Raw genomic sequence first — 19,376 nt, 5'->3', positions numbered from 1 at the left:
AAAATTTCTAATGGTAGTCTAATTAAGTACTGAAATGGGTGGATGGTAGAGGTAGTTGAAGGGCACTAAGGAATTTCTGTTGCTGGAGACTCTCAAGAACGGGCTAAACCCATGTCTGTTGGCTTGGTTAAATTATAATTCACCCTGTCTTGGTATTGGTATGCTGGGACTAGGAACCTGTTCAGGTTCCTACCAGCCCTGTTTTCTATTATACTGTTGTCCCAATTTCAGCTGGGATGGAGTTAATTTTCTTCTTAGTATCTGGTACAGTGCTGTATTTTGGATCTCAACAGCTAACTGTATTGGAGGCTGGAATAAGCTTGACTGGGAATGAGTGGCAAAGGTATCCCATTGACACTGGCTCAGAGGCTCCATGTATCCTTGGCATAGACTGACTCAGGAGAGGGTATTTCAAGGACCCAAAAGGGTACCAGTAGTTTTCCAGTATAGTTTCCTTGGAGATGGAGGAAATTAAACAGCTGTCTGCTTTGCTCAGTCTCTTGGACAACCCTTCTGTTTTGGGGGTGCTGAAGCTTGAAGAACAGGTACTGATCACTTCCACAACAGTACATCAGTGGCAGTATTGCACTAACCAAGACTCCCTGATTCCCATTCATAAGCTGATTTGTCAACTGGAAAGCCAAGGCATGACCAGTAGGACTTGCTCACCTTTTAATAGCCCCACATGGCCACTGCAAAAGTCTAGTGGAGAATGGAGACTAATAGTAGATTATTGTGGACTGAATGAAGTCATGCCACAGCTGAGTGCTGCCATGCTGGACATGCTAGAAGTTCACTATGAACTGGACTTAAAGGTATCCAAATGGTATACCACTTGAAATGCATTTTTCTCAATCCCTTTGGCTGCAGAGTACAGGCCACAGTTTGCCTTCACTTGGAAGGGCGTCCAGTACACCTGGAACTGACTGCCCCAGGGGTGGAAACAGCCCTACCATCTGCCATGGACTGATACACACTGCGCTGCAAGAAGGTGAAGCTCCAGAACACCTGCAATACATTGATGACAACATTGTATGGGGAATACAGCAGAAGTTGTTTCTGAGAAAGGAAGGAAAATAGTCCAAATTCTTCTGAAAGCTGGTTTCACAATAAACAAAATAACATCAAGAGACCTGCACAGGACATCCAGTTTTTAGGAATCAAACGGCAAGATGGACATCATCAGATCCCAACGGATGTGATCAACAAAAGAACAGCTGTCTCCACCAACTCATAAGGAAGAAACATAAACTTTCTAGGTGTTGTGGGCTTTTGGAGAATGCACATTCCAAATTGCAGCCTGATTGCAAGCTCTCTTTATCAAGTGACCTGGAATAAGAATGATTTCAAATGGGGCCCTGTGCAGCAAATATTTGAACAAATTAAACAGGATATGGTTCATGCAGTAGCCCTTGGGCCAGCCTGGGCAGGGCAAGATGTAAAAAATGTGCTCTACACCACAGCTGGGGAGAAAGGTTCTACCTGGAGCCTCTGGCAGAAAGCATCAGGGGAGACTTGAGGTCAACCCTTAGGCTTTCAGAGATGGGGATACAGAGGATCCAAAGCCCACTACACTCCAACTGAAAAAGAGATACTTGCAGCTTATGAAGGGATTCAAGCTGCTTCAGAAGTGGTTGACACTAAGACATAGCTCCTCCTGGCACCCCGGTTGCCAGTGCTGGGCTGGATATTTAAAGGGGGGGTGTCTTTTCTACATGTCATGCAGCTGATGCTAAATGGAGTAAATGGGTTGCACTGATGACACAGCAAACTTGAATTGCAAATCCCAGTCATCCAGGAATTTGGAAGTGAACATGAAATGGCTAGAAGGCACAGATTTTGGAATGTCACCAGAGGAGGAAGTGACAAGTGCTGAAAAGGCCCCACTGTACAGTTAATTACCAGAAAATGAGAAGCAATATTCCTTGTTTACCAATGGGTCCTGCCATGCTGTGGGAAAGCATCGGAGGTGGAAGGTGGCTGTATGGAGCCTCCTACAACAAGTCTCAGAAACTGCTGAAGGAGGAGGTGGATTGAGTCAATTTGCAGAAGTGAAGGCCATCTAGCTGGCTTTAGACATCACTGACCAAGAAGTGGCTAGTGCTTTATGCTAGTGCTCTGTCTCTGTACTGAACCCATGGATAATGGCAAATGCCCTGTCAGGGTTGTTGCAGCTGGCAGCACAGAGATAAAACCGTACGGGCTACTACCTTGTGGCAACGTATTGCTGCCCAGGTAGAGAACCTTGTTCTTTGTTGTTGTTGTGAGGTTGTAAAAGTACTTCAGAGAGACACTTATGCACCTGAGTCAGGCCACTGAAGAACATCAAAATAACCAGCAAGTGGGTCAGGCTGCTAAAAGTTAAATGGCTCAGGTGGATCAGGACTGGGAACATAAGTGTGAATTATTTACAGCTCACCACAGGTCATCAAGGAAGAGATGCAACATATAGACAGGCTTGTGACTGAGGGGTGGATTTGACTGTGGACACTTGTGTAGGTCATTCATGTATGTGTAACAAGTGCTGCAATTAAGCAAGCAAAGTGGTTAAAGTCTTTTTGGTATGGAGGATGATGGCTGAAATAAAAATATGGGGAGGTCTGACAGACTGATTATATCACACTCCCACAAACCCACCAAGGCAAACATGTCAAGGAAAAATATCCTGGGTCTCATGCCAATGCCTGGAACACTATCCTGGTCCTTGAAAAGCAAGTCTTACAGAGACAGAGCGCCCCAGAAATAATTGAGTCAGATGATAGGACTCATTTCCAAAACAACCTCATAGACACTTTGGCCAAAAAGCATGGCATTGAATAGGTACATCACATCCTCTGCCATGCACCAGCCTCCAGAAAAATCAAAAGGTACAATGGACTGTTAAAGTCTACTCTGAAAGCAATGAGTGGTGGGACCTTCAAACATTGGTTTGTGCATTTAGAAAAGCCACCTGGTTAACCAACACTAGAGGATCTGCCAACCGAGCTGGCCCTGACCAGTCAAAACTTTTATGTACTGTAGAAGGGAATGAAGTTCCTGCAGTGCACATTAAAAACATGCCAGGGAAAACTGTCTGGGTTATTCCTGCCTCAGGATAAGGCAAACCCACTAATGGTATTGCTTTTACTCAAGGACCTGAATGTACTTGGTGGGTAATGCGGGAGGATGGGAAAGTGCAATGTGTAGCTCAAGGGGATCTGATTTTTAGTGAGAATAGCCAATGAATTAAATTACATTATGTTAATTATTATACAACACTGTATATTATCATTTCTATGGCAGCTATATGCCCATCACTGCACTCGCTGCCTTGCAGTGTCCATCTCTGCTACTACGGATTTGGGGATCTGAACCCAACTCACTTTCAGTTGCCACAATAATGAAGAATGGACTTTGATGAGACCAGACCAGTGCAGTGGTGTGGAATCAGAACTGGCTTCAGCATGCAACAATCCACCACCACACACAATCTTTCCTGGCCTGAAAGACTGTTATGACAGATGGAGCCCAAAGTCATGGACTAAATTAACTCAATGGACTTTTATAGGGATGGTCCATAGACTAAAGGAATGATATATCTGTGTGTTTGTGTCAAAAGACAGGACAGATGATGGTGTATTGGAAAGTGTTGCATGTCATAAATGGTATGGAATAAGGGGTGAGTGAGTGGCGGTGTGTTGCTTAGCTGCTGGCTTGGGTTAAACCATGACAACTGGGATACTGGTTTTGATTTATTTACGATACCCATTTAAACAGACAAGCAGAGAGAATCTAAACAATGGAGAAAAAGATTGTCCACAAGTGTCATTGCTACCACTAGTTTAAAAAGCAATTACCAATCTTTTCTGAATACATAGGTAGAACTCTTCAATTAAATGCTTGTTTTTTACTTTGTCTCTAAGGGAAAACGCAGCAGAGAAAGACGTTAAATTACAGTTGATGTAAACTTACTTCAGGTAATACATGAAGAGGAAGAAACATTTGTTTAGTATTTTCTTTGTCTTCTCTATAAAGAATAGAGGATCAGAATGCAAGAGAGAGAAGGGATTTAATATTTAGGAATTTTGCAGAATACAGTGATGTACTGAAGTTTACTGAGAGATTTTTTTTAATCTTGTGTGCTTCTCATGCTTTAAACCTCCTGAAAATGCTCTTCCTTTCTCCGTTGTGGTTAAAGCCCAGTTCAACCAAAGAAAGTCACTTTGAATATATAGGGACAAGGCAAATGATCTCCCTGGCTACATCTACCAGAATAGCTGTTTTCATTGTTTTCAGTTTAGTTTTGGATGCATCAGTTTGAAAGAAGAATCTAATGTGTCTTGTTTTAAAACTTCAGTGAAATGAAATAAAAGTTTCTTAGTGTAACTGAATCATTATTGAATGAGCAAGCAAATCATACTCCCCATACACTTGGAGTGTACTCCTATTCTCAAAATGAGAAAAAAGAACCAAAAGATGCAGCTATCAAAAATGCAGAACTAACCAAAGAAACTGTTTAACACAAGCAAAAGAAGTCATACAATCACCATTTTCTTAGGTTTTTTTTCCATATCTTTTTCATTTCCACACTGAAAATCATTTGTAACTGAGTTGTATGCCTTTGTAATAACTGTTGACATGCCATGTCTAACTTTCTAGTCTTCAGACCACCATTTAGTTTAATGCAATATTTGTATTTTCTTTTGTGTTATTTGTAGCTGTCTTGACAATGATACAAGTGTTTCTCCTTTGTGTCAAGAAAAGATTTGAGTAGTACTGTCTATAATATAGCAATTGTGAAACTCAGAGAACTGCTGAATAAAACTGGAAATATTGGTGAGAAGTTGGTGGTTTTTATAGAGCTGAGGACAGTAAGAGGACTACTTTTACTATGCTGTAGTGATCCTGACAAGAAGACATCGAGGAGTTAGTGATCCACACTCACTTAACCTGAGTGATCTCAGGCCTGTCCTGTGCTGCACTAAGCTGCATGTACAGCATGGCCTGTTCCAGTTGCTGCCAGAATAAATTTAAACAATTAGTTGTAATAGAGGAGTCTGCAAGCAGTTCCCACTGAGTAGCAGCATTTACAGCACTTCATGGCCTTGCCTTTACCTACCAGTGTAGCAAAAGGTTCTCACGTGAACAACCTTTCTGTTTGACAGTAGAAATGATTAATAGAGTTGCTTCCTTGTGAGAAAAATCCCATAACAGCCCAAACAATCACAATGGGAGAACCTCTTCTATGTACAGAGTCTGTCCAGCATGGATCAGAGGTCCCTGTGATGCTACACCACCCAGGGTACCCAGCATCTAAGAGAATGTAAGGTTATCTATACTGTTCCCTCCTCATACTGTTAGCTCTAATAAGTAGCATTTTAAACGATACTTTACAGACTCTCAATGCCTTTCTTACTGGTGTCATACCAGACTGGCAACTCCTGCTGCAAAACATATGCTGAATATAAAAGTGATGTTAATCGCTCACTAAATCTGTGATGGTAAAAATTAACAATGACAATACAAAAAATGCAAAATCATTCATTAAACTCAACTGATTTTTTTGTAGGAAAGAAAAGATAAATAAACACAGGTTTTGATAATAATGAAATACTTCCTATTCTGATAATGAACAAAAAGTAAATTAAAAGATAACTGATGAAAATTGCACATTTTAAAGTTTGTCTGGATCAAAGAATTCACACCCAATTTTAAGAAAATTGGAAAAGTTTGATTTTTTCTAAAGATCGTTTTCAACATATACTTGAATGTTAAAAGAAGGCCAAGATGGTTGGAGATAGATTAATATTATGCTTATACCTAGAAACAGTTGTAATGAAAATGATTTAGCTGATTTAACTCACAGAAAAATGTTGAGAAACATACATGTGTTAACTGAAGAATTAGAAGCTGCATATTCACTGCGAGCTGGTAGTGATAGCTGTATTAAGTTGAACAAAAACTTATGAAGTTAGGTCTGGTCTTCCTAGAAAAAAATATATACAGAACAAACCTTCTCTTGTGATATTCTGATACTGCCTAGTCACCTGATTTCTATGATGTTTTGAGCCAGTGTTCCCATTCATTTTATTATGTTCAATAAGCACTTATAAATTATCTATAAATCTCTTCCTGAAAACATCAGTACTTCTGCACTAGATAACACAGTGCAGCAGTGTGCTGTTCAATGCAGTTTTGTATTGCATTTCAATGCCAACACAAAACCTCACCTTTGTGAAAAAAATATATGAAAGTGCCCTGACTTTCATATAATGTGGAGCTACTTTTGATATTAAAAATTCACTTTTACCATGAAACTGCATGCTTTCATCTAAGCTTGCAAATTTATATACAGATGCCCTAATTTATTTATTTTTTGCATCTCTGTAATAAATACTTTTGCATTGCTTAATATCTGTAAGAAATCTGTAAGAAGACAGTAACAGTCCCTGAAGGAAAACAGTAAAAACCAGTACTGCTGAATTCTGCAGTTGCATAAAAATGAGGGATGAAGAAGAATGACAAGGTAGGTATGAAGTACAGGCATGGTTTTACTTAGTTTGCCATCATTCAAAACACATTTCACTGTTGGAAACTGTCTAAGACTTAAAGCAAATTACATGTTAATTGCTTGAGAAATGTTTCTTGAATGTTCCTTGAGAAATTGCATCCCTGGCAATTTGTCAAGAACTTCTCCAAAGAAAAACAGCAACAAAACCAACCCTCCACTAAAATAATTCCTTAATAAAGTATGTATAAATACTTTTTTTCTGTTAAGATTTTTATTGTAAAATATTAGATCATTTGCAGTTAAAATAAAAAAAAAACCCAACAAACATTCTCCATAGATAAAGTATAGGAGTGAGATCAAGGCAATTACATCATAAATCTCTGTCATGTTATTCCCTTCTAGTTCTGTGATATTAAAATATAACACAATGTAGCTGGAACTACTTTCTTTGTTATTAAAGAAATTATTCTTTTTTTTCACTGTAGTCCCCAAGTTACAATATTGCCTAAGAAGCAGATAACATACTGAACTACAACTTGTGAAAAGAAGGGGTCTGATTTTTGCAATGAATGTCTCCAATCAGGTTGTGGCTGAGAGCTTTTCATGTGGTGGCAATATTTGACAGATAATTGAGAGGGCTGTGTTGAAGAGGTATATTCAAGGAATGACTGTTTGTTATGCTTTCTCCTGAAGTGTGGTTGTCATCTGTTTCTTAAAATCTGACACTGCAATGACATATTTTGTGATGGAGAATTTCACTCTTATCTTCTAGTACAGGGAAACTCATGCTTTAGATAGTAGTCTCTTACACCAGAAGTTTCTTCTTACTGTACGTAGACCTCATTAACCTGTCTAACAGCTTCACCCCAAAGTCATGTCAAACGTCGGCAGGTCAAGTTGGGATATGAGATGTTGCTTTCACAGTACCTGCAGCACAGTAGTAATTTACAATTTGTAAACCTGCCCTTGGAGCCCAGAATACAATTGTTTTTCTTAATGGGCATGATGACTTCTAATGGAAAGATAGTAAGTCTTTTTTGTAGTGAAAAGGATGAGAAAATAAGGATAAATCTACACTGTGGGAGTATGTATTTCACTTTTGTTTCTGAAATCCCTGGCTTTCTTAGAAATAATACTTACATTTGAAAGATAGTTAATCAAGCTTAAACTTTCAAAAGTTTGTAGACACGAATGTATTTTGTTCTTGGAAAAAATAAGACATGTACCCTCTTTTTCATTCTATAAATAGGGAACTAGGGAAAGAAACAGTAACTACCCAGTTTCTGGAGTAGAGGGTACATTTCTAGTGCAATGGATGTGAAGTACATTACAACTCCAAAGGTGGCTGCGCTGCTGTAGCTGTATCGGTTAATAACTGCAATATGGTGTCATGGGTTCTCCTCTGCCCTGTTGAATACTGAGTGCTCCACTTGCATCACAGTCAGGCTGTCATGTCTAGTCCCACCTAGCCTGTGAATTCCTTCATGAAGAAAGCAATGCTCCAGTTCTGTACCCAGATGTAGCCTCAGTTTACATAGTTGTAGATGAGTAATGGTTTACTGTGGGATCATTAACCGGAATGGTAACTTTTATATACAGAAGAGAGATGAGATGCTAAATATAGTTGTACAACACACTATACATGTAGAATAACACAATTAAAACAAAGGGGTAGTTCTAGAGGTACTGTAGGAATTATAAGAGCAGCATGCAAATTTCCCTAGGCAGCACAATGTATGTATAAATATTTATGTCATTTAAGCTTTTATTGCATTACCAGAGAAAACATTTTCAGGGTAGGGTCATGCTGACAGTTACTAGTATTGCATTATTTAATTAGACAAATGTCAGCTTGAAAGAGTCATACTTCAGTGATTCACTATAATAATCATTTATAGATAACTATTTAGAGGGGAAAACCCCCGTGCCTTAATGATTGGTTTGAAAAAAATTCTTTATAAAATCACATATAATGCCTTGCCCTGTCTTTTTAATATACTACCGCAGTATAAGTAAAATCCTCCATTTGAGTGGTGGTTTTACTGAAGACAAATGCAATATCTTCTCTCTCATCTCTCATGTACATGCCACCAAACAAAAAATGTCACTTGAAGTTCAAAGCTACACATATGAATCGCTTATCAGCAAACCCCTGTTTTTCAAGTACAGCTAAGCAGAAATGCCTTCCCCTTATTTATCATAAATACTTTCATGTGCACTTTGAGAAGAAGAAATATACTATTATCTGCTATTTATTATCCTTTCTTCCTTACATTTCTAATTTACAATCTCTGTTTCACAGCTATATTTGCTTCTTAACCCTGTCTCTTTTTATCAGTTGTACAAAGAAAAGAAGTTCTAGTTTGATAGAATGTGTTGTCTGGCATGAAGCCAGTTCCTTCTTTGCACCCCTGTTCATCCCAGGGCAGGAAAATGGATAGTTTGCCATTCGTTTGCGGTCCTAGAAACTGACCAGCATTGATTTGAGACATCTGTGTGTGTTATCTGTCATAAGCTGTGGCCCAAGGCAAGATTACAAATGAAATCTTGAAGTTTTGTCCAGCCTTTCTGGCTTTTAATCTGTTGACTTTTCATGGTGTATTAGTTTTTTTGCAATTCCTTTGTTCTCATGTGCTTCATTCTCATCTCAAAGTGTCCTTTAAATTGGTGCTAGAGTTCTGTTTTGTCTTCATGGGAGGTGGAGCAATAGTATAGGAGGAATGGGAAGAAGATATGACTTTTAATGAATTTAAGGACATGATGGTAAGAAAAAAAATCCAGTGTATGTGTCTGTACCTTAGCCATCTAAAAGCAGGAAAAATTGTGTCTTTGGGGACACTGGTGGCTGAAATATAGCACACAAGCCAGCAATGTGTAATTTTAGCCCAGAAATACAATTCTGTCCTGGGCTGCATAAAAAGACGCGTGCCAGTAATGCAAGGGAGTTGATTCTCCCCCTCTGCTTCACTCTTATGAGACCCCACTTGGAGTCTGCATCCAGCTCTGGGGTTCACAGTACAAGAAAGACCTGTTGGAGTGGGTCCAGAGGAGGGCCACAAAAATTATCAGAGGCCTGGAACACCTCTCTTATCAAGGAAGGCTGAGAAAGTTGTTGTTCAGCTTAGAGAAGAGAAGGCTCCAAGGAGACCTTGTTGTGGCCTTTCGGTTTATAAAGGGGGCTTTATAAAGGAAGGCTTTTCTCCAATGTTTATAGTGACAAGACAAGGGCCAACGGTTTTGAACTAAAAGAGAGTCAGTTTCAATCAGATACAAGGAAAAAACTTTTTATGATGAGGGTGGTGAGTCTGAAACTGAAACAGGTTACCCAGAGTTTTGGATGCCCCACCATTGGAATGTTCAAGGTCAGGTTCGATGGAGTTTTGAGCAACCTGATCTAATGAAAGATGCCTCTGGCCATGGCAGGGGATTGGCTTATATGATCTTTAATGGTCCCTTCCATCCCAAACCATTCTGTGATTCTATGATAATAATTTGGCACAAACTTGACTTATTTATTCAGAAGCCAGTGAAATTATACCAGAATATGAAGTATGGTTTATAAAATTATCATGATGGAAGAGCATAGCCTTCCTTCCTGCAGAAACTTGGGCTAGATGGCTCTAAAACATCTCTTCCAACCAGACTGATTATGGATTCTATGTGTTCAGGCTTTAATTTAATCTGCTTACCCAAGGGGACAAACTCTTGGAATGAAGCTGCTAAAACTGTGCAATTGACAGCAGAACTTACTTCTTCACCCCCTCATGCCACTTTCAGTGTTGTTTCATTACAGTTTTATATGTATTCTGTTTTATACTTTTCTAGTTTCTAGAAATTAATCAAAATCAGAAAGGAAAAAAAGAAAGAAGTTGTGTCAGTAGTTACAGTTGCTGATGGGACGTACCAGAGATTTGACAAAATGAGTTAAAAGGAGGTGGCCTGAGTTCAGTGTCAAAAAGATCTAATATCAAAATCAGCAGTGCAACGTTTAGGTCAGCTTTCTTTGAATTAGCTAGTAAATATTTTGATTTTTTGCTTTTCATCAATGTCTTTCTGTGTTTTTTTTTCTGTAAGAACCTGATAGTGTTGCCTATGTAATGCAAAACTGACATTTAGGAATCATTGATGAGCTTGCGTTCTGGAATAATACTGCACTGTATCTCAAAAGATCTGTCAGTGTGTTCTCAGCAGTGTATTGTGCACCAGCATAAGAATTTTAACCTTTCTAAATGCCTTTAAAGGATATTTGTTTTCCCTCTGAGCAGTAATTTGACTTTGTTAGTACATTAGTCAACCCACACTTCAGTTGGACAGAGGCTAGATGCTCAGCAAGGTCCATGTCAAAACATCTTGAAAAGGGATGTAATTGCAGTGTATAATGGAGTTTCTTGTTGTCAGAATTACTTGTAAAGGTACATAACTGCAGCATATACTTTAAAGTGTCATGTCAGATTGTAGGCATATGGAGATCAAGCTACCACAGGAACCAGGGTTTCAGCATTCACTTGCCTCTGTGATGGGAAAATTTGGAAACTAATTTACTTTCAGATTTTTTACTTTTTTGTATTTTCTTGAAAAGTGCAAATATCAGCAATTGTTTAGCTAAAATGGTGAATATTGCCGATGAGTTTACTAACTCACCCCCATTATCTTGTGTTCAAATGTCTGTGACTGTTCTTCACAGTGAATAATGCTTGCTTCTTAAACAAGACTCTGCTCTAACCTTGTATTATTTATTTTGTCAGGGATTTAGAAATATTTCCCTTACTAATAGATGGTTAAAACTGAGGTGTCCCTCTACTTTGGGAATCATACTATACCTCCAAATAACTTATGTTTGTATAAATGTACAGCAGATATGATTTCACAATGTATAATAGTATCATTCAGAGTTTTGTTCTCTTGGTGCTCAAGTAATAAGACACATTGTTTTGTCCGTGTTGGATAGCTGGTGTTTTCTACTGCTAGTTGATCCTCTGTTCCTGGGTCTGCAGAAGTACTGTTAAGATTTTCAGGATTTTGCCATGGCTCCTTCCTGGCCCACCTGGCCACACTGCTTGGCAGTACGAAAGTTTCAGCAGGTAGGTGGTATATATATATATTCAGACAGAGAAGCTAGACACCTTATTGGACCACAGTATATATGTAGCTCCTTAGAGCTAAATAAGCAGAGACTTTAGTCATTTGGAACCCATCTACAACCTGATTTTGATGTCTGACCTGTATGAATTGAGACAACATATAACAGTGTATTTTGAATTGAATTGATCAGCTTTGAAAAAAAATCAAAATCTCATTTTTCCCGTAGTCAGATTTCTAGCTGCTTAGATTTATTTGTCAATCTGTTTTTTTTTTCTTTAGTATATTTGTCATTATCTGGCACTGATACCACTTCTATTAGCAGAATAATCTGGTCAAATAGTCCCAAGTCTGAAAGTCCTACCTACCAGGAATATTTAATGCCTATTGTTACTATTGTATGATTAGTGTACTTTATTTTTGTTCTCCCTGAGCTGCTTACCTTGTTATTCATTTCTTGAAAAGTACCAGTTGTTATTAATTATAAATATATTGCTATAGTAGTGACTTTAAGTCATAACTGTAGAACAGTGAATAAGAAAACATTTTAATTTTTTTCCCAAATAAATAACTGTTAAAATTCACAATGTCCATAGGAATCAGAAATGCTGTCATGAGTTCCAGCAGTTCTAAACTCCTTGATGAATCTGTGTCCTCAAGAGTTCTTTCAAACTAATATTTCTATTCAAAAGTGTTGTGTAATCATTTTCTTTATTTATTTGTTGTGCTGGTTTTTGATGAGTACTATTTACAGAAATATGAAATGGCTTGTTTTAACTGTAAAGTTACATATCAATAAACTGAGGAGAAAGTTAAAAATATCTGCTTTAAAGATGTGTAAGTTTTCTTTCTTTTAAACAAAGATGCTGTGTATCTGTGATATTCTTGCAACATTTTATGGAGCAGACACTGCATTGTAATAACTTTGATCTTCAAACTGTATGTCTTATTTACAAGTGGACAAGAATAGGACTTTTGCATTCCTTCTTTTTCTGCCAGTTTGTTAGTTGCAAAGTTTGATCCGTAAAATTCAGTTAATCACTTAAATGATGGCACATCTCCATCACTAAGAAGATAATTTCAGTCAAGATATTTTGCATTTTTTCATTATAAATTAATATTTTCACATACTTTAAAGGATATGTCTTAGCCTAATACACTATTCAACTTTTCTTACTACATCTAGAGAGTTAATAACCTTTCAGATTTTTATTTTTTATGAAGTAATTGCAAGAGATTAATGAAAAAACTGAATTCAGATGGTAGAGGGGATTGGATTTGCAGATCCAAGGGTTTCTTTGTAGTTCTTTATTTCTGGTATAAATTATTTAGGAAAATTAGTGAGGTACCCTAAGTGAACATTGTCTATATTACATATCTCATTTCAAATAATTCACAAAACTTCAGCTAAAAAGTTTTAAAAGGAAGTTCTAAAATAAATCTGTATGTGAATTTGTACCAATAACTCACTTGATTTCATACATTTGGATGACATTGCCTTCCTGCCGTAAGGTCATAAGAGATGAATGGCAGGATTCTTTTACCTTATTATGAAGTTCATGAAAATCTATTTTCTTTAGCGGAAAAAACAGCCTGCCTACCTGTTCGCAAACACTGTCACTGTCCTATTGAGACACAATAAAAGAGTCTCTTTTTCAGTTACATGGTTTTAACTTCTGATAGTTTTAAGAAAAAATAAAAAAATATTTCTTACCTTCAGATATCTGAGTTGTTTTGGTAGTGGGTTTTTTTCCCCTAAAATGTTTTGGTGAATATGTAACAATAATATAGTAAGAAAAGAGATCTGGAGAGTGGTAAAAAGCTCATTCTTTTCAGTGTCTGAATGAATTATGTGGTGTTGATCAACATTCTGAAGAATTCAGACTCTTAAAATGCTCATCTGGTTAACTTGTTCTTAAAGAAGAACAAGATTCTTCCTTTTAGCAGAACAATATATTTGTAATTTTGGTGCAGATTTTTCCTCTTCATGGTCTTAATCTTCCTTCTGTAATTTTTCCTATATTTTTCAGCAACCGTAACTTACCAATGTTGTTATGCTATAGCAAAGTTGTTTTATATGAAGTTTGATTGTAATGGTTGCATTTTCTACTGATGCAAATATTTCTGCTTCAAAGTAGCTTTTATTTTCTAGAGACATGCTAAAATATTTGCTGTGAAGCTGCCAAGGGACTAAATACAGTCTAAGGTGTAGGTTGAAAGGATGTTTCTACCTGTCAGCTGTGAGCAAACAAACCTAAAGATGGAAACCATTCCCAGCAGCCTTTCCAGCATGTGTTGAATGCATCATTGAAACTTAACAGAATAGTACAGGATGTTTTACATCTTTAATTTATTCCAATGATAAGAAAAAGAGCTTCTTCACTTATTCCTTAACAGTTTAACACCTAATATATATAAAAAAATCTAGTCGCAGCCCTAAGGCACATATTTTTTTTTCTTAAAAAATAGATACCATACCTGAAGTAGAATGGAATTCTTTCTGCTACTGTTTATTTTTCCTGTTGTCTCTCCCAGTTATGGCCAGTTGTGTCTTTCAATACTGATTATTTAAGGCAGATCTTCCACATATTTCACAGTATGTAGTTAACTGAAGACAAGTTTTGATTCTATTTATTAATGGATGAAAGCAGTAATTGCCTTCTCTGTGACTGTCCTTACTAGAAAATCTCTGTAGGACTCCATAAAGTTTTTAGGCTTGCCAAGTTTAGTTACCTATTACACAAGTATAATTAGAAGCATATCTTCAGTGATTAAATTTGTTAATTGAAAATTTATTACCTGCAAATTCACAGTACAAACATATGAATGACTGGAAAAGGGGATGTCAATATTTAGCTTTTAATTGCTCAAGCACTGTTTATCACTATATATCATTATGTCCTATACTTTAAGACTCTGATGCTTACTTGGAAACTCTATAAGGTTAAAATTCCCTAAGACACAGTGGGAACTCGTATTACATTGCAAGTATGCCAAACCTGTGGTGATCAGCCTAGCCTTTCAGAATCACTGATGCTTCCATAAAGGTTCCTGTTCAAACTTAGTATCCTCCTGGAACTATACAACGGTTTTAACTGAGACTTGGAAATAACTTTGAAATAAACATTTGGTAAATGCACCTAGTGGCTTACTTTTCCCTTTCTATTACTTGCAGATAATAAAAGCTTCTGCATGAAGTACCGTATTGCAATTGCTATTCACAGTCCATACTATGCTTCTGCTTAAATGTGAAGACTGTATACAGTGTAAGTCATAGGTTATTGAAAAGTACCACATCAACTGCAACATTTTGTGTTTTATTGAAGTCCCTGCTGCCATACCCTTAAATAACAGGTATTTATTTGGTCTGCTTTTGAAAGGAGTCAACAAAGTCTGTGTGGTAAGTCAAAAGACAACAAAGAAACTTTATAACTGGTAAGTGATCAACTTGTCAGCATGCCTAAATCCTAGGTCTGAACTTTGCTTGATGTTTCTTCTCTTGGTGTGCACAGGCATTAAAACATACTTTTGTGTTTGCATTGAGTTAGTTACATCATGAATTTTGCTTTCTGGAACGATTTGGATGAGCCACCGTGAATCTTGCCCAAGACTACTACAACTGGGAAATTAGTCCAGTCAGGTGGTGTATCTTGATATTGCATCATTGTAACAGACGCTCACTTGGAATGTCAGGTAATGTTCAGGTGCTTACTGTGTATTCAGGCAGCTTAATTGGTATTCATCATCAACTCAGAATTTACATTGGCTTGACATACAGATGTCAGTGTATATGTGCATTGGTATTTCTGCAACTCAGTAATTCAAATCCTCCTCACTCCACTGATAAATGGGAACTAGATACACAAACAGGAAAATGGAGGACCTTGATTAGATTATATCCCGAGGACAGCTGGTGGCTGCTGACACAGCATTCACTGTATATGAAACAATAAACAATTTCTCTTTAAGAAACTTATTGTCTGTGTTTCTCAAAAAGTAGATTTGTTCCTCCCTACATAGTAAGCAAGCATTGCTCAGGCACCATCAGAAGGCAACATCTTCTTTGCCTGTTCCTTCTGTGATCATGAAGGGCTGTCAGCACTTGTGCCTTAATATTGTAATATCTAAGAGAAGAACAATGTGGTCATTTAAGACTCTACCACTGCCAAAAGTCAGAAGACAAAACACCAATTTATGTTGAATTGTCTATCAGTCAGGATAGTTCTAGATATAACAAGGAAAGTAGGGACAATGGGTCCAATGTTGTTACCAGTAGGTCTCAAGAGGACTTTGTTAGTTTATGATATCTTTGCTATTAATCTACAACAAAACTTTCCATTAGAAAAATATTATGTTGTTTGTTTTTCTTATAGGAAATGCCTGAGTGTTTCTGTAATGTCTGTTTCACTGATGTATTTCCTGTTTTCTGAATTTTACCTGACTGAAAAACCTGAAGAAAAATTCAATGTACCCAACAGGATTAGTTCTTTATATTTTTCTTAGTATCAAAATATATAAACAGAAAAAACCTATCTATTTTAAACTTCAAAAAATTAAAAAGGACTCATGAGCTTTTTTTTCCACGTTTTTTAAAAAATGAGTTATAAGAAAGTATGAAAAAAAGTATGAAAATCACAAGTAAGTGAAGTAAATAAATAAAGATGATGGCTAAATAGTTTTTTGTAACAGAAACATAAATTCTATTCACAATTGAAATATAATGGTAATGTTAAAGATATCTGTACAAGAAGCATAGCCAAATAGAGTAACTTTTGATACCTGATGGGATAGCTTTGTATGTTCAGAATCATGGATGATCATGCAAGAGCTTGTTTCGAAAATATTTTAATCATGAAGGGCCTTTAATTGTCCCCTTCCATTGACAAAGACTACAGGATGAATCAGCAGATTGGCTTTAGTGTAACAGCTGTATTTTGACTAAAGAGCTGTTATGGTGAGAAGTTCAGTGTGAACCTGAAGAAGATGATGCCCCTACCTGCATGCAAGTATGGGTTTTAAAGAATGGAATTTCATGGGGAAACTGACTGCAGCTGACAGAAGAAGAGACTATGGACTAACCTTACTGAGCCATACAGGACACCTCAGCCAGCCATAAGAGGTGTCAAAGGAGCAAAAGGAGTTATTGTAGGACCCATATCCTAAGTGAGTAAACTGAGAGAAGAGGATGATTCATACTATAAAACACAAATGAAAAGGAACACAGAGAACACACCTGAGAAGGAACCTGGACAACTGCGTGTGACCAAAAAGTATTTCAGAACAGCGAAGAAAATGAAAGATAGAAAGAAGTATATGAAGTATTCTCTTTCTGTGTCTGTTTTTGTGTTTGGGTATTTAAGAAAAGGAGCAAGACCAACTAAAGCAAGGGGAAAGACAAAGAAGAAAAGAGAAGGAAGACTAGCTAAGTAATAAAAAATGTGACTGAAAAGGCAAAAAAGCTTGTGATGGTCAGATTTGAGTTTCATATAATTTTTTTGTAATTCCATAATAATGTAGTATTCTATTATTGTTCCGAATTCTTAAGACTTCTATTTAAGAAAAGAAATAATACAAGGTGTCTTTATGAATTTAATGTCTTTTATAAACCTCATGTATTTTTGCCTACCTTCTTGATTATCTGAGTAGTATTCTGAAACCTGCATAGCAAACACCCTTGAATTTTCTAAGAAATCAAATAGAACTGTGATGAGAGTAGGAAACAGCATCAGTCAAGGTAATTGCCATAGACTCAAATATAAACTGGCTTCTTAAATACCATATTTCACACTGATTTGGCAGACATTTTACCATGCTTAACTTTAGGGAAATTGTGTATTCCTAACAAATCAGAAGTACCCATCACCTACCTGAAGTAAAGACATGTACTCAGGTACATTTGCCGATTTGTGGTCCAAATTTTCTAGAGATGTTAATGAGTATGAACTCATATTTATTTCCACCCTGAAGACTCCTTCATTATGAACCAGTGAAAAGGATAATTTTCAGGATCTAAGAAATTATTCTGGATCTTGTTTCTCCTCCACATTCTCTTCTGCTTTTTTTTTCTTTCCTTTTTTTTTTTTTTTAGCAGCATCCTTTGATCTCTGAAACCCAAATGTTTTTAATTCACAAGAAACCACAGCTATTTCATCTCTCAAGATCTGCATTCAAACACACCATCAGTCAGAATCTGTTGAAATCACTAAAGAGGGGAAAAGACAAAGAGCTCTGCAACCAAAAAGCATCTTTGCTACTGTGCCTGATTAGAGCTTTTGAGTGATTGAACATGATAAGCACTGTTCTACCCATACTGTCAAAGAAGACTTAACAAATGAAGACATTCAATTTAATTTTTCTTCCAATTAAGGTAATAGTGATACTTCTTTATACAGCAGCTGGTCTCTTGTTGCTCCTTTATTTGGTAGAAATAAACTACTTACTCGTTTTGATTTCCACAGTGGTCTCATCCCTTGTTTCCTGTGCAGAACATTTTCTTTCATTGCTGTTGATCAATGTACAAATGCTATCTGACAAGTGTCTGTAGGAAGAAAATCGTAAGGGGGTTTATTTTTTCTTTCCTTTCTTGTAATTGGAAGTGTCAGCCTATAAAGAAAAGTCAGATGGTTTGGAAGTTGAAATGGAGGGAAGTAAACATGGAAAAAAGTAAGGGATGCTCATTCCTAGTGCCCAGTACTAATTACAAGAAGACCAAGATGATAAAAGTAAGTGCCTGCCAGAAACTTTAGGTTTCCTATATTGGGGAAGAAAAACAGCCTTAAGGGACTATGGGAGATTATTTAAAGGCTGTCAAAGCCTTGAATATGAAACAGTTCCTGCTGCACATGTTTCTTTCAGAAACACTGACTTGAAGTTGCAAGGAGACAACTAAGAAGGATTAGTGTGTGACACAACTGTAAAATCTTCAGAAGTCATTTAGCTTCCAGTATTTTCAAGATAGTTTTCAGAGGAGATTTCTGATATATTGTACTACTACAATGTGAAGTCAGTTTTCCGCAGATCTAATGCTAAGCTGTCATTAATCTTTCACTAACCTATCTATGCACCACTTCAGCAATAGTTACGTTTATAGTCAATGAAAAATTTGCTGTTTTCTTACTGTGCAGATATTTAGCTCAGAAATGCCTCGGATTAATTCTGATGTTGACTTGTAGTTCAACCAGAGTTTTCCCATTATAAGTAAAAAATAAAGCAATATTTTGTGAATAAAATTACAAGAGACTTACTCTTGTCAGCCATGTACTGGCTAAATAGTCTCAATTCATCTCATACAACAGGAAATAGAAAGGGTTCTATTGTTACTAGGTCATCTAGATCTGTAGTTTTAAGATAACTTCATTTAACTGTTTATGAAAATAGATCTTTCAATGATTTGTGAAATATAATACATTTTTTTTTAGTTAATATATCAAATTCATTTGGTAGTTGTGAGCAATTATATAATGGTATATATAGGATTGGAAAATCAGAAAAGATGTAAGGATAAGTGTTACTCTTCAAGGTAAAGAGTGGGGACATTCATGAGGCATTAAACAGTGGCTCTTATCAGATCAAGTCCTGCCTTATTTACCTTAATTCTTACTGAACACAATGGCATATTGGTAGCACAGTTCAGTGATGACAATCAACATTTACAGTCTGGGACTAGAGACTATTTTAGAACTTCTGGCTCAGATGTGCATTCTAGACATATTCTGACCCTTTGCCAGAAAGTAACTCTGTGTGAGTCATTTTCTTCCTCTCCTCTGACTTTCAAATGTTGTAAAGCCTATGGAATGGAAAACCTGGA

This window comes from Falco peregrinus, chromosome Z (genome assembly GCF_023634155.1).
Source record: "Falco peregrinus isolate bFalPer1 chromosome Z, bFalPer1.pri, whole genome shotgun sequence".
NCBI classification, from domain to species: Eukaryota; Metazoa; Chordata; class Aves; order Falconiformes; family Falconidae; genus Falco; species Falco peregrinus.
Note: the sequence above shows the minus strand (reverse complement) of the source record.